The 14,214-nt window shown below is 49.2% G+C and overlaps 1 protein-coding gene across 9 annotated transcripts in view; it reads left to right on the top strand.

Annotated features, from left to right (window-relative positions):
* Positions 1-14,214, top strand: part of CACNA1G (calcium voltage-gated channel subunit alpha1 G) — an 807,943-nt gene that overhangs the window by 687,614 nt on the left and 106,115 nt on the right. The gene's annotated exons all lie outside the window — the stretch shown is intronic.

The following is a 14,214-nucleotide window of genomic DNA, read 5'->3' on the forward strand; positions in this document are numbered from 1 at the left end:
AGATTAATTCAACTCAAGATACTTCGTAGAGTGTATCTCACTAGGGCCAGGCTCCATCGCATAGGTCTGATCCCTGCAGGAAACTGCCTGCAGTGTGATGATTTGAGGGGTGATTTACCTCACACATCCTGGCACTGCCCGGGGTTGGCTCATTTCTGGGGTGGTGTGCTGGGATGGATTGAGAGGGTGCTGGGGTGGTATATTCCCCTGGACCCTAAACTCATTCTTCTACATATCACAGATGATCTGGGGGAACCCGATATCAGAGGGCACTTCTTTGACTGAGCCTCATTGTCGCTAAGAGGGATTTTGGGAGGGCTTGGAAGGTAGCGGAGGCCCATCATGTGAACACTTGGGCCAAGTGCGTGGGTTATTGTATGGGACTGGAACAGCCGATCTACTTGTCACAGGGCTGCCCCCAGAAATATTTTAAGATATGGAAAGAATGGTGGGAGTACAGAGGGATACGGCTAGAGCAGTGTACAGAGAGGCCGTGGTCTGATGGTGGAGTTCTGAGATTATCTGGGATGGGCAATATCACAGTACAAACATGATGATTGGGTCCTACACTGTTGATGGGTTTTCTGGACTGTGGCCGTGGGATTGGATATGATGTCTTCCTGACGTCTTTTTGTAGTGAAATGTATACTTATATTCTGCATTAGTTCTGCGCTCACCGTGCTGCTTCCTCATTTGAAGTTGTAAAATTAATAAAATATTTTTCACAAAAAAAAGAGCTGACTCCTGTGCAGAACTTTGGAATTGTGCTGTGAGAGCGGGGAACTGGCAGGGCTTGTGGGGCTTCTTGGGTCCTCCTGTGGTTCCCGACAAAGACAGTACCGGGTGCCCAGGTGGGAATGGGCATCCAGCTATGAAACAAAAGACCGCAGTCAGAAAAAAACACATCAGGAAGTAAAAGGAGCATCTCAGAATCCTCTTGGGTGCATGATATAATTGCATTATGGCTCTTGTGCTGTCCAGGAATGGCAGGGGTACCACAACATACGGTAAAGTTCCCTAAGGGCTTCAAGAAGCACAGCAGCCCCCAAAAGAGCCTCCACAGAGTTTCTCTTATTTGTTGCCATAAGCCTCCTAGGTTTTTTTGGATGGCCCCGGGAGAGGCTATTTTGGTTTAGCAAGCATTCCTAGAGCTGGAGCTTTCGTTCAGATGCTCTGAAGTGCAAGGACCTGTGTTGGTGGGTCCTAAGGCTACACTTGCAGTATGCTAAAAGTGTAAGATAGACTTATACACATTAAATTAAAGTTGTAAGACTTTGTTGACAATGAAAAAACTGACAATGGAATGCTGTGTGCTTTACTCAAAGTTATGACAAGGTTAATAGTCAATAAGTACATGACTTAATGAAGGTCACTGACATGTTTCAAAATGCTTCATTGACAGTCATAAGGTAAACTGATTCATGACAGGCCTTAATTTTGATTTGATTATAAAATGTATATAGCGCACGAATGCCTGAGGGCACCTAGGCGCTGTGCGGAAAGGTTTTCCGAAAAATAATAGAGACCGTGGCTTTAGTTGGAAAACAGCCAGGTTTTTAGTGATTTTCTAAAGGAGAGTAATGTGGGGCTGTATTTGATGTCTATCGGGAGAGAGTTCCATAGTTTCACTGTGCTCAGAACAAAGCTTCTACCTCCCGATCGAGCTTTATTGAATTTGGGGGTTTGGAGGAGTTTGCTCTGTGATGATCTCAAGTTTCTAGCTGGATGGTACCAGGTGAAGTGTTGTTTCAGGAACAACGGACCGGTCCCGTGCATAGCTTTGTATGCTAGGCATAAGGATTTGAAAACTATCCTCTTTTCCACTGGGAGCCAGTGAAGTTTTTTTAGGCCTTGAGAAATAGACTAGAATTTGGGAATGTCCAATAGCAGTCTGGCAGCTACATTCTGCGTCAGCTGGTGTTTGAGTAAATGCGGTTTTTAAGGCCCGCATACAATGCATTTCCGTAATCGAGTCTGGCCAATGCTAGAACGGTTACCAGTGTTTTTTTTTTTTTTTTTTTTTTTTTTTCATTATGTAATACATGCCACAGGATCTTTTAATGTTTTAGTTAGGACTCACATTTATATACTGGAGTAAGACACAGATAACCAAGCACTTGCAGTCAACAATGTTTGACTTTAGTACACTAACATGAGAATGCACAAATGTTGTATGCATACTTTCATAGGTTAAAAGGAGATCTTCTGCCAAAGTTTTTCTTTCAATTTCTTTTTTTTTTTTTTTTTTTTTTTTTTTTTTTTAAAAACCTTTATTTGTGCATAGTAAAAGAACAAATACGGGCCTACAACCATCAGGCCGGCCACAATACGGTTGCGCACAGAGACAAACAATACATCCCCTGTGCGTCAAGGTCAAGATGAGCAACGATTCAGGATTCATACACTGGAAAGATCCTTGACACCGGGGGAAGGAGAAGTGAAGGTTAAGTTTAAGGTTTTCAAAAAAAAAAAATTTTTATCGAGAAAAAAGTCAGTAAAGGATAGAAACAAGGAGATTCGAGTCCGCAAGTCGGCTTCATACACTGGAGAGCAGCAGCATCATTAAAACAGCCATAGAAAATCTCGTACAGTAAGGCGATGCAATTAGATAACAGGATCATCACAGTAGTAAATACGCACCCCCTAAAAGCCGCCCCCACTCAATCCACCCCACACCCGGACCCCGAATCGAAACAAGTATAGCGCAGAGACATGAAAGAAAGAGGCCCATAGAACTAAAAAAGAAACAGTAAATTACCCCCCCACCCTACACCAATGCGGAGGCTATGGCCTACCCCCCCCCCAGCATAGTGCCTGTCGCCCAATGAACCCGAAATATAGACGAGAGAGAAAGTAGGAATAGAGTAAAGAAACTAAGAGAAGAAAGAAGAAAGGAGGCGGGGAGGAGCCCACGTATCCTCAGGAGCGCCCGACACCACCGGCCAACCAAGCCTCCACACACTGAAACCCCACTACACCCGAAGGCGGTCGTGGGAAGATAGCATGTAACACCACGGAAATGAAGGCAGACAAATCGCGACGAGTGCGCACAACATAAGTAGACAATTCCAGTCCCAGTCCAGCCCGGCCGTGAAGCCATGATGATAGAAAGTAATCTAGCCCTGGCCCGATCGCGGGCGTACGATTAGACCCGCCCCCTCGTGAATGCCCCGCATCCCGAACAGACAAAGACAATATGGCCACTTGGGAGAAGATGGAGAAGTAGAGTCACAAAATGGCCGCCGATCATCTATTGAGGTCCCCTTGCACACCATATAAAATCCAGACCTGGCTTGTAAAGTACATGAGTTCCACATAAAAGGAGTCGTAGGCCACCGTGAACAGTTCCTCGAGGTCGCCAGGTGTAGTTCAGCTGGAAACTCCTGCGGGCACGGTGAGGCAGGCAACAACAAAGCAGGCAGCAATAACCGGGGAAACAAAGTATCCGCCATTGAGCGGGAGAGCGATTGATCCGGAGCGCCGGGAAAGCCAAATGCAGACACCAGTGTAGCACCGTTATACCCAGTCGTTGCTTCCCCGCAGGAGGACCACAGCACTGGCAGACTCACGTCTTGTTGATCACAAACGGGGCGCTCACGGCCCGCAGCAGACAGTGTAGAGTCGAAACGCTCACTCAGCGTTTGCAAGCCGACACACAATTGCAGACGAAAGTCCCGCAGGGCAGCCAGAACGGAGCCGTATGTCAGCGGAAGCTGCGTCCCCCCAACGGCAGCAATCCGGGACGGCACTGGGGAGCTGGAGTCTGGTAGAGGGAGGGCGAAGCGGGCAGCGGGCGAGACCGGAGCATCACCCCACAGCAGCGAGCAGGCAATCAGCGCCATGTTTTACCGTTGAACGGTACCGTGGCCAGGGGGGGAACGTGACAAGGAGGCAATTCCCAACAGGTCTGCGCCGCAACAGGTGAAAGCCAGCAGTCTCTTCCCCTCCCTCAGGCTCTCTTTGCAGCCGACTAGACCATAGAAGAAGGGGGTCTGCAGCCTTCTACAGCGTGGTCCACAGAGCGGGGTAGGAGACCCGCCACACCGGGGCTTACCCTCTGGCTCCAGCCCATCAGACGCAGGGTACAGGAGGTGTCCGGGCGTCTCTCTCCCGGCTCTTCTGGCGACCGTGCGTGGCGTGAGGCGGGATCGGGACCTCGGGCTCAGATTTGCACCAGCGGGTCCGGTGACTGCAACGATTCCAGGGGGCCGGCCGAGGCCACAGTAGAGCAAGGGTCCAGGGCGGGGAACAAAGGCACCAAAAACTCCGGCATCCGGGCGGGCTAAGACTTCGGGAAAGCGGCGGCGCAGTCAGCGCGTCGTCGCACGCGTTGCACCTCGAAAATCGGCAAGGATAGGAATCAGGATGATAGTCCGAGGCCAAGGGCCGACGGAGCCGGGCGCTCAAGCGACTGCTCCGGTCGCCATCTTGGCTCCTCCTCGGTTACCAGTGTTTTTAATGCATTTGGGGGGATAAAAGTGTGAATTTTCCTGATTGTCTTGAGTGTCAGGAAGATCACTGATGAGACCTTATTAATCTGATGATGAAAAGTTAATTTATCATCAAAATTGATATCCAGATTCCTCACCTTATTGACTGGGACTGGAAGAACTCCCATACTGGAAGACCACCAGTTCTGCAACCAATAAGATGTGTCGGAGCCCAACAGGAGAACCTCTGTTTTTGCTCTGTTCAGCTTTAGGCAGTTCGCACTCATCCATTGGTCTATGTGGGACATGCATTGGCTAAAACAGTCCGCAGTTTCCTCCAAATTGCTTGAAATGGACACCACTATTTGAGTGTCGTCCGCTTAAGAGACCAACGAAAAGCCAAACTGCCTAATAATATCAGCCAAGAGGGTCACATACAAGTTGAACAATGTGGGGCTCAACGAGGAGCCCTGCGGTATCCCACATGGATGCTTAAACTGCTCTGGGCATAAATCACCAATCTGAACATATTCAGACCTATTGTTCAGATATGATTTGATCAGATTAAGGGCAGCTTCCTTAACTCCTGCCTCTAGAAGTCTTCTGATTAGGATCTCATGGTTAACGGCGTCAAAAACTGACAGATCCAGGAGTATCACGGCGGCTTTTGCACCAGAATACATTATTGCTCGGAGCTTCCCTGCTGCCTTAACCAGGGCAGTTTCCATGCTGTGCCCCTGTCGAAAACCATATTGTGTGGGATCTAACAGGTCCGCTGAGGACATAAAAGCTGTTAATTGGGTGTTCAGGATTTTTTATTAAGACCTTAGCAGGGAAAGGAATCCTTGCAATAGGTCTATAATTGCTAGTGTCGCTGGGATCCAGATTAGGTTTTTTTAACAGAGGAAGAATTGAGACCATTTTTCACGTGTCAGGGAAGATACCTAAGCTAATAATTTATTTTAAAAGTATGCTGAGTTGCTTATAGATGCTATCAGGTAACATCTGAAATATTTTTGTGGGGCTGGGGTCTGTGGGTGCTCTAACCTTCAACGATCTAATTACCTGGGATATCTGTCCTATATTAGGAAGATCGAAAGATGCCAGAACATTATCGGAGCAGGGCAGTGATTTAATGCGAGTGTTGCCTATGCTATCTATACCCTTGTCTGTGAGGGATCTAGAAACTGTCTGCACCCTGCCCTCGAAAAACCGTGCAAGTTAAATGTCACTCTATGTTGGTACCACCCACAGCAGTTTAATGGTGTTGCATTGGTCTTGTATGGTATCTTTTTGCTTTTCTGGGTGAGGTGACACCCTGATAGAGGCAGGAGGCCACCATTTGATAACTGCACCCCTTACAGAGTAGCTAGTATTTGTAGGTGGTATTATGACCTTAGAGGCCAGGGCTCACTAAGGGTGTGAACCATTAGGAGGATGTCACCATAGGTATTTCCACCTATCATTGTGTATATATTTGTACATTATTGTGTAGTATTCAGCAGTGTGTGCGTAATAAAGTACTTTTCCTTTTTATAAGTAAGAACACTGACTGAACCCGATTAATTAGGTGTTGTTTGTAGCATACTTGCATACTGGGGTACTGGGATACTAGCCCACACGACCTCCACTGAGTAACGTATTGGACAGCTCTGCCTCGCTACCTTGAGAGAGTCAAGTCAAGTGTTACAACAAGATACTTGGGGCCATATTCTCAAGGAGCTATCGCAGAGTTAACGGCACTTCAGCGCAGCCAAATTTGCGATAAATTTATCACCCCATACACAAGCTGGTGCTACAAGCCCAAAGCACCAGTTTACCTGCGATAGGAGCCGCAAAAAACATCGCCACAGATGACCCCGGCAACTATCGCTAATGAGATGCAGAGTAGGCGTTCCCGTGCAAGAAGCCGTGAGAACACCACTCCACAACATTCTCAACGACCAGCCACATTGGCGAAAAGGCCACGAAACATGCAATAAGGCACGTTAGCAGCAGAAAATTAACACCTGCTCTGACCTGGTGCAAAGTCGGATGGTAGCCGCAACAGAAAAGGGAGCCCAGCCCAGAGCCACACCTGAAGAACAACAGATGCCATGGTGCCACTGAACATGCGTGCCGGACACCCAAGAGGGCCACAACACCCACCACCACCACCCCCAGAACCCCCCCCCCCCGCTCCACGCCCAGACCAACACTGAGGCAGCGCAGACAAAGACAGCAACCTGCTGAAAACGCACCAACCTCACAGACCCAACACCTGGGAACATCATTGCCCACCACAGGCTCAAAAGGACATCCATCCTATGCATCCTGCCCACCATTGCCCACAGGCTGAAGGTACCAACACAGCGGACAACCAACATCCCTCCGCAGACAAAGCTGCTGGCTGCGCCGCACCTGTTGGCCTCTGGGACCTGCCAACCAACAACCGCCAGAGTCCGAGGAGTCTCACAGCCAACCACATCCAAGCCCCCCCCAATTGTCTTGGATGCCTTCATCAGCTTGGTACCACACTACCTATCCTTCACCCACACTGCGCAGGAACAGCTGGAGACCAAGCAAGGTGTCAAAGCCATAGCTGGATTCCCTCACGTGTCAGGGGGCAATTGAATGCAAACCTGTCCTACTTGTGCCCCCTGGTGACACTGCACACAATATCCGCAACCGAAAGCACATGCATACCATCACTGTGCAGGCAATAGTGGACCACCTGGGAATCTCCACCAACCTTGACGCCTACCAGCCATTCTGAGTGCATGAGTCCTACATCTTCCGACAGCCCATCATCACCCGGCGCTTCCTGGCTGGCACCTATGTAAATGCGCTGCTCGTTGGCAAGTACCAAATGAACACACCACACACCTCATCTCCACAACCATGCAACTCCCAACACTGGGAACGCACACGTCACAAACTCACATACAACATGCCAAACAACATGCTCACCCAACAGACACGACAGCACAACTCACTCTGGCAACCTGGGCCAGCCATGCACATAAGCCATCAACTGCATGGCACCTCAGCCACACGATAGCAGATTGTGGGAAGAGGTGGGGACCAGGCATGTGTGAAGGGGGCAACTGACCGATGAATGACAATGTACACAATGCCAAGTTTGGCGTCGAAGCGATGGTCAGACTGCAGTATCCATATCGACATACCTAACTGGTGTATGGAGTGCAGTGGACAGTGGATGCAAACATGTCACCCCAGCCATTGGGGAAGATCCCGGAAATGTAGCTTGTTACGTCCCCCCCTGTAAGCGTGAGCGGAGTGGGCCGGCCCGGCATACGCCAGGCCAGCGTAGGGGTGTGAATAAAAAGCACGTAGCTCTGGGCGTGGTTCTCTTCTGGAATGCCCAACGACTCTGCCAGGGCGGCGCACCTCAACCCGCCACGAGGCCTACACCGTCAGCGGTATTGCCTGCATTCCTGTACGCCTGCTGCACCCCAGGCCGCAGGGCCCCGTGCCAGTCCTGCCAGGCCCGCCGCACCCAGGCCTCAATGCACACCTGCCGACACTGGTGTGTGTCGATGAGGGCCCACTACGTGCCGGTGCAAGCTCCAAGCCAGAGTGCCGCGAACCTGGCACCTCCTCAGACCATCACGGCCTCCGCGACACCGGCCCGCTGTACTCCCTTCTCGTTGAGGTACTCCACCTGCATGCACAGCAGAAAAGTAGGTCACACATTTGGAACTGAGTCCTGATTACACTATGGCAGAGAACATCAATCATGGCTGATTTGATCTCACTATACTCCCATCGATGTGGTGCCACCAAGTCTGTGAATAGCAGTCCATCCACAATTGTCCGTGGGCCCACGTGAACAACTGCCCTCGGGTCACGCTGCATTTGAGTCGTTTGCATATGTGGGAGTGAGTCTTTATTTGTCAATGGCAGAGTACATATCATTGCACGCAAGGAGAGGTGTAAGAAGATGACGTGTTTCAGTCCGGAGGGTAAAAGGATCATCATCACAGAGGTGATCGAACACTACCGACAACTGCCCTGGTGTCACTAACTTTGTGCATCGCAAGACAACGACACATGTCTGTGGGCCCTTGATGACTATGCCGATAGCCTACACTGTGGTTCAGCAGGCCTCATGCCAATCCAATCCAGTCTGTACCAGACAGGACACGTCATCATCGCTGACTGAACACCCGCTCGTCTCTGGTGCTTTTGCCTCCGTCAACCACAAGGCACCCCCAAATGTCATGTCAACGTCATGTGTTAGAGTTCCAGGAGGAGCTCGCTGAACTGCGTCTGGCCCGCGCTAACCGCTGCCTCAGGCCTCCACCGCGGTCGAGTAAGTCACACTATTCGAATTCAGTCTTGATTTATTTATGGGTGACTTGATGTCATTGTTCAGGCCTCAATGCAGACTGCATCCCCTTTCAGCCCCAGTGCCACTAAGTCTGTTCCCCGAGACCCATGGACACTTTCTGGTTGAACTTAGGTGGCGACTGAGTCCATGGACTTGGAGTTGTCGTCGCCATCATGTCGGTGATACTGACTTTGTGACTAAAACTATGCTGTGGCATTCCACTCCTCTATTTGCTGCTTCCTGACAGCTTCCACCCTCTGCATCATGTCCTGGAGGACACCTTCCACTGTCCCCCGCAACCCTCTGACACATACACCTCGGACATTGAGGAGGACCCGTTCAGCTCGCGTGTCCCATCTGACTGCACCGCAAGTCACCGTCCCGTGGCGGGGTGCCTGTGCTGGCCGCAGAGCATCCGGGGCCACTAACTCTGTGCTGGTCAGGTCTGGGACCCCTTCTTCTGAGATGTTGGATGACCTCTGAGGCAACGGCCTTGGAGTCATCAACTCCATGTGTCTGTGGCCCTGCGCTGCCTCCAGCCTCAAGGGTTCACACCTCAAATTGAGTCCTGACCGGCCCGGATGTCGCATCACCACAGGAGGCCCACGCCACCACCGCCAGGACCAACTCCAACTGCCAACTGCCAGTGTCGAAACGGTCGTACTTGCAAACTGACGAAGTTGCCTGCACCTGTCGTGGATGCCATTTTCTGCCTGATCCGCTGCTCAGCACCCCCAGGTGCCACTAGCTCTGTGCACCATGAATTATCGTCTATTACTGTTTTGGTTAGGTGCTGTGGAGAGCTCACGCAGCAATATCACCTCAGGGAGTGTGGGAGACCTGGGACGGCGATGAGGAAGATGATGCAGGTGTGACACCCCCCCCTGCAGCTGCATCAGGAATGTCCAGAAGGGACACAATCCTAGACATTTTCTTCACATGAGCACGCTCATCTCTGGGGACCCAACCGCAGCGCACTGCAACTCACGGACACTTCTGTTTGTATGTTGGGTGACCTCTGTACTTGCTCCGGCTCCCTCCATGTTGCTCAGCAGTTGACTCTGTTATGCAGGTGTTTCTGTTTCCATTGCACTGGTGTCCATTGTTCAAGTTGCTGCCAGCACCAGGCACTCCATGCGGGCTGCCTTATACTCACCCCACACACATCCAGCACAGGCATCACTGTACATGTGGCCCTGCCAATAAAGGAGCCGGGCGCACGTGCCCGTAGCCAGTTCAACATGATATCTGCGTGTGTCCCTGTCGTCTTGTTGTATGCATGAGGGCCCGGGCCCTAGGACATTACATTGTGCTGTGTACAGCGGATGCAGACATTTCACCACAGGCAGCGGGTTAGAGCTTGGACATGTAGCTTTGTCGTCACCCACACAACTCGTAAGGGCAGTGGACTGTGCCGTCGTACGCAGAGCCAACGTGGGTGTGTGACTGATATGTGCATGCCCCTGGGTGTGGTTCTGTTCTGGGAATGAGCATCTGCCTCTATGGCAGTGTGGGTCTCCTTTGTGGGGTGTAGGTGGTCCCTGAAGGGTAATAGACACCCACGTATGTGATCTAGTTCGCCTTCCATGGGTTCGGAACACACCCACACCTGTTGGGCCACCTCCTTTTGGCATTCTGACACCTAGCATTGGTGGGCCATGTGTGGGTCGGTGAAGTGTTGTGAGCCTGCCGTGCTTGCGGGTGCTTCATGCTGTGTGGTCTGTTGCAGGGGCTGGGTTCTCCTCGAAGTAGCTTGGCTGCCCTGGTTCTGGTGGTGGGTTGCGTGGGATGTCCATGGGTTGTTGTAGGGCGTCGGTGTCAAAGGTGTGGTGGTCATCTCTGGCATCACTGATGTGTGGTCTTCTGTGCTCTGCTGGAGGTTTTGTGTGTCCCTCTGCAATGTGAAGGGGAGATGCATGTTGACATTGTGTTGACATGTGTGTTGGCGCATTGTTATTGTTTACATGCAGACTGTATGACAATGTACATTGTGACTGTTTTGGAGGCGCAGGGTTTAGATACGGGACAGTGTACATTTGGACTACATGACGGGTGTGAGGTTTTACGTGTACATTTCCATTTCAATGTTTCCAGCTCTGTCAGATGTAGTGGGCCTGTTTCTGCGCGTGTGCGGAGCCAGTTGTGTCCTCTGTTCTGCAGTGTCGGGGTTGCACATTGTAACACATTGTCGCCAATGTGGATGTGCTGTTATTGCTATGTGTGTGTGCTGCAGTGTGCCACGGGGATGAGGGACATGATCCAGGGTCATTGTGGGTGTGCAGTGTGCTCTGCTTATTTGTGCATGTGTGCATTGTGCCCATCTCCCCCTGTCCCCCCAGTCCCTGGTCTTTACTCACCCTGTTGATGTTGTGTCAGGTCCTCCCTAGCTGTGTCCGCACTCCTGACTCCTTGCACCGTCTCCGCACTGTTGACTGTGGCCTCCGTTTCCTCCAGTTCCTCCTGTGGCGCAGGACTCCCACCTTCTGTCACCATTGCTGCCTTCCTGTTGGCAGCGGCTTTGTGCCGGGTTTAGATTTTCAAGTCATGTCATTGGCCTCCTCGACACTCCGGCTGCATTCAAGGTAGTCCGATTGTGGGTCAGTTGCTATTTGTGTTCTGTCACCTCCGTGACGCTGGTCTTGTTTTCCTGCGGACTGCACTCCGTCTTCCTCTCTTTCTTCTTCTTGGCCTACCCCGACCCCGTTGTTCCTTGCTGGTGGTTTGTGGGGCTTGAGAGGTTTGCATTGGCCTCTGTGCTCGGTCAGGGTGCATCCATGTTGCTACGCACTTTGGCTTCTTTCTGGTGTGTTGTTTTTGTTTTTCTTATATAGTGCATTTTCCCACCAGACACGTGGGATTTGCAGGCCTGCCGCTGGTTTTCGCTGCTTTTTGTGTCGCAATAGGCCTCATCGCAGCTTTTTTGGCGTTCGCATTTTGGAGGCGGGCGTTAATTTTAACGCGGTCAGTTGACGCGTTATCTGGTGACTATCGCATGGTACCGCCGTATTGTGAATATCTGGTTAACACGCCGTAAATTTCCCGCGATGGACTGCGATGTTGAGGGTTGCGTTAAGTAACTTTTGCAATGGTTATCACATGTTCTTGAGAATATACCCCTTGGTTTCCATTGGATGGAAGGATGCAGACATATTACGTGTGAAGGACCCACATGTTTCCCAACTAATAACCCATTTTCTCACAATGTATTCATAATTATGTGTTAGCCTGCTTATTTATGTTTATTGCAAGAGCCTGTCTATATGCCAGACGAAGAAAGTGGCACTCTACTTAACATCTAACAGTGAGAAACTGCTGCAGGTTGCTTCTGCAGTCTTACAATATTACTGTGTGTACATCGTGGACTAAACAAAAAATAGACACAATATTAAACAGCTATTTTCTCACTGCCTCTTCAAAACGCAGTTACATTTAAAAAAATGACATTCTCCGTTACTGCTTTAAAACATGCACAAAGCTGTGATATTGATGAAATCAAACTGCCAAAAGAATTGAATAGACATGAAGAAATCAGAGAATTCTTTCAGATGAGATACTTCACACTGTGCCACTCTCCTGAGCCCAGTTAGATGTTAGCCATCCTCCATCCAGATGTAACAAGATAAACAGTACAGAATTATCTAAACAGCTCTTTGTCACACCTGGGGCCGTATTACACAAAGTGCCCATGGGGGGGGGGGGGGGGCCGCAACGAGCGTTTGCGCCCGCTTTGTGTGCCCCCGGGGCACTTTGGTATTACAGAAGGGGCCACAGACGCTTGTGCAGCCTCTTCTGTAATACCGATAGCGCTGGCGCACATAAAGCACCCACGCTATCTTCAGGGGGCGTTCCCTCATTTGCATGGGGACGCGCCGCAGTGGCCAAGTGTTTCATATTTCTATTGCTAAGGCTCATGGAGAAGGCTTGGTAAGCAAATCGGGTCCTATGGATTCTCTCAGTTGTTCGAATCAAATGTAAGTCACAGCGTTCGTGGAAAATTACACAAATAAGGAAGATAATTAATGAAAATGAAGGAAACAGAGGAACACTAGACACAATGACTGGATATCAAAATGCTGGAAAAGTTAGTACGAGAAAGGAAATTGAATTTGAGCGTGTTAATGAATTAAAGTTTACTTATTGAATATATTGCAGGGGGTGATTTAACTCTGAGATACCAAACCAAACAAATTTGTAAAATATATTTTTTTTAATGTAGTAACCATTACAATTACTGCTGGACATCATGGCTCAATTTAAAAATGTATGTGAGACGCAATGTCAGTGACAGCTGCATGTTGCTAAAAGGTAGGGATATGTTGTGTGAATGCAAGTATTAGCAACGTCTATAGGTCTGTCTCATGCACACTGAAAGTGCCTTGTTAGTCACTGGTGCCTTTAAGCACTCAATATATCATAATATATTGACTTTGTCAGTCATGCTTGCACTCATTCATCCACTGACTTATTCTTGTGTTTATCCACTTAATGGTCGATCAGTGCTCCCAACTCGTTGTAACAGGGCCTTTTTAAGGATTCTCACAGATCTAATCTTCTACTCCCAGTGTTTGCAGAGGGATAGTATGAGGGTGTGAGCTGTGATATAATACTTGTCTGTGATATTTACCCCAATATAATAACAACCTCCCTCAAACAACTATTGTGTTTAAAATATTCCTTTAAAACTAAATGTCATGCCTTCTGCCTTTGTCATAACTTCTCATAAGATCAGACCAGTAGCATCAGACAAGAATTTCCCCAACAAACCAATCAAGTCTATATTTTATCATTGGCTTGTCACCATAACGATCTCAGGCCTACTAAACCGAGCATCCGCTTTCCACCAAGAAAGGTGCAATGCAAGCACTCTTTTTTTGTGGACGCACACACCTACTACCCAATCACAAACCTGTAGCTGAAAAGTTAAGATGAACATGAAGTTTCAACTTAAGTTCTCACTCAGTGCTGCTTCTTAAAGCTCCTTTGTTCGTGGTTATTTGTGGTCCGGCCTGACAGATGCACCTTCAATCCCGGCCCAAAAAAATGGTCCTTATTATCCTCGTGGAAGGAGGCCGAAGGATGATTTCGAGTTGCTGCCAGCATGACACCCCGTCTGTTATGTAAAATGTCAAGTTGTATTCACAGGACAATGTAGTACAATCGGTAACAAGTTCAACTGAAAACTCAGCCTCCTACGAACTAGAGTCCTTACCTCAGGTACAGGCGAGGAAATAGAGTTCTTTTTACCCTGTGAAGGTCGATCTCCTGGCCAATGTTGCTTCCTTCTTTGGGTTATGCTGATAATTACTCACCGACACTCTGAGATAAGTACAAAAATGAGGCATTGTTGGACACCCAAACCAAATAAAGTGATGTAATAAATGAACAAAGACACATGGGAGGAATAATTAGACGGGCTTACTTTTCAATATAAATGTGTTTAAAATTCAATTT

Source organism: Triturus cristatus, chromosome 7 (genome assembly GCF_964204655.1).
Source record: "Triturus cristatus chromosome 7, aTriCri1.1, whole genome shotgun sequence".
Lineage (NCBI taxonomy): Eukaryota > Metazoa > Chordata > Amphibia > Caudata > Salamandridae > Triturus > Triturus cristatus.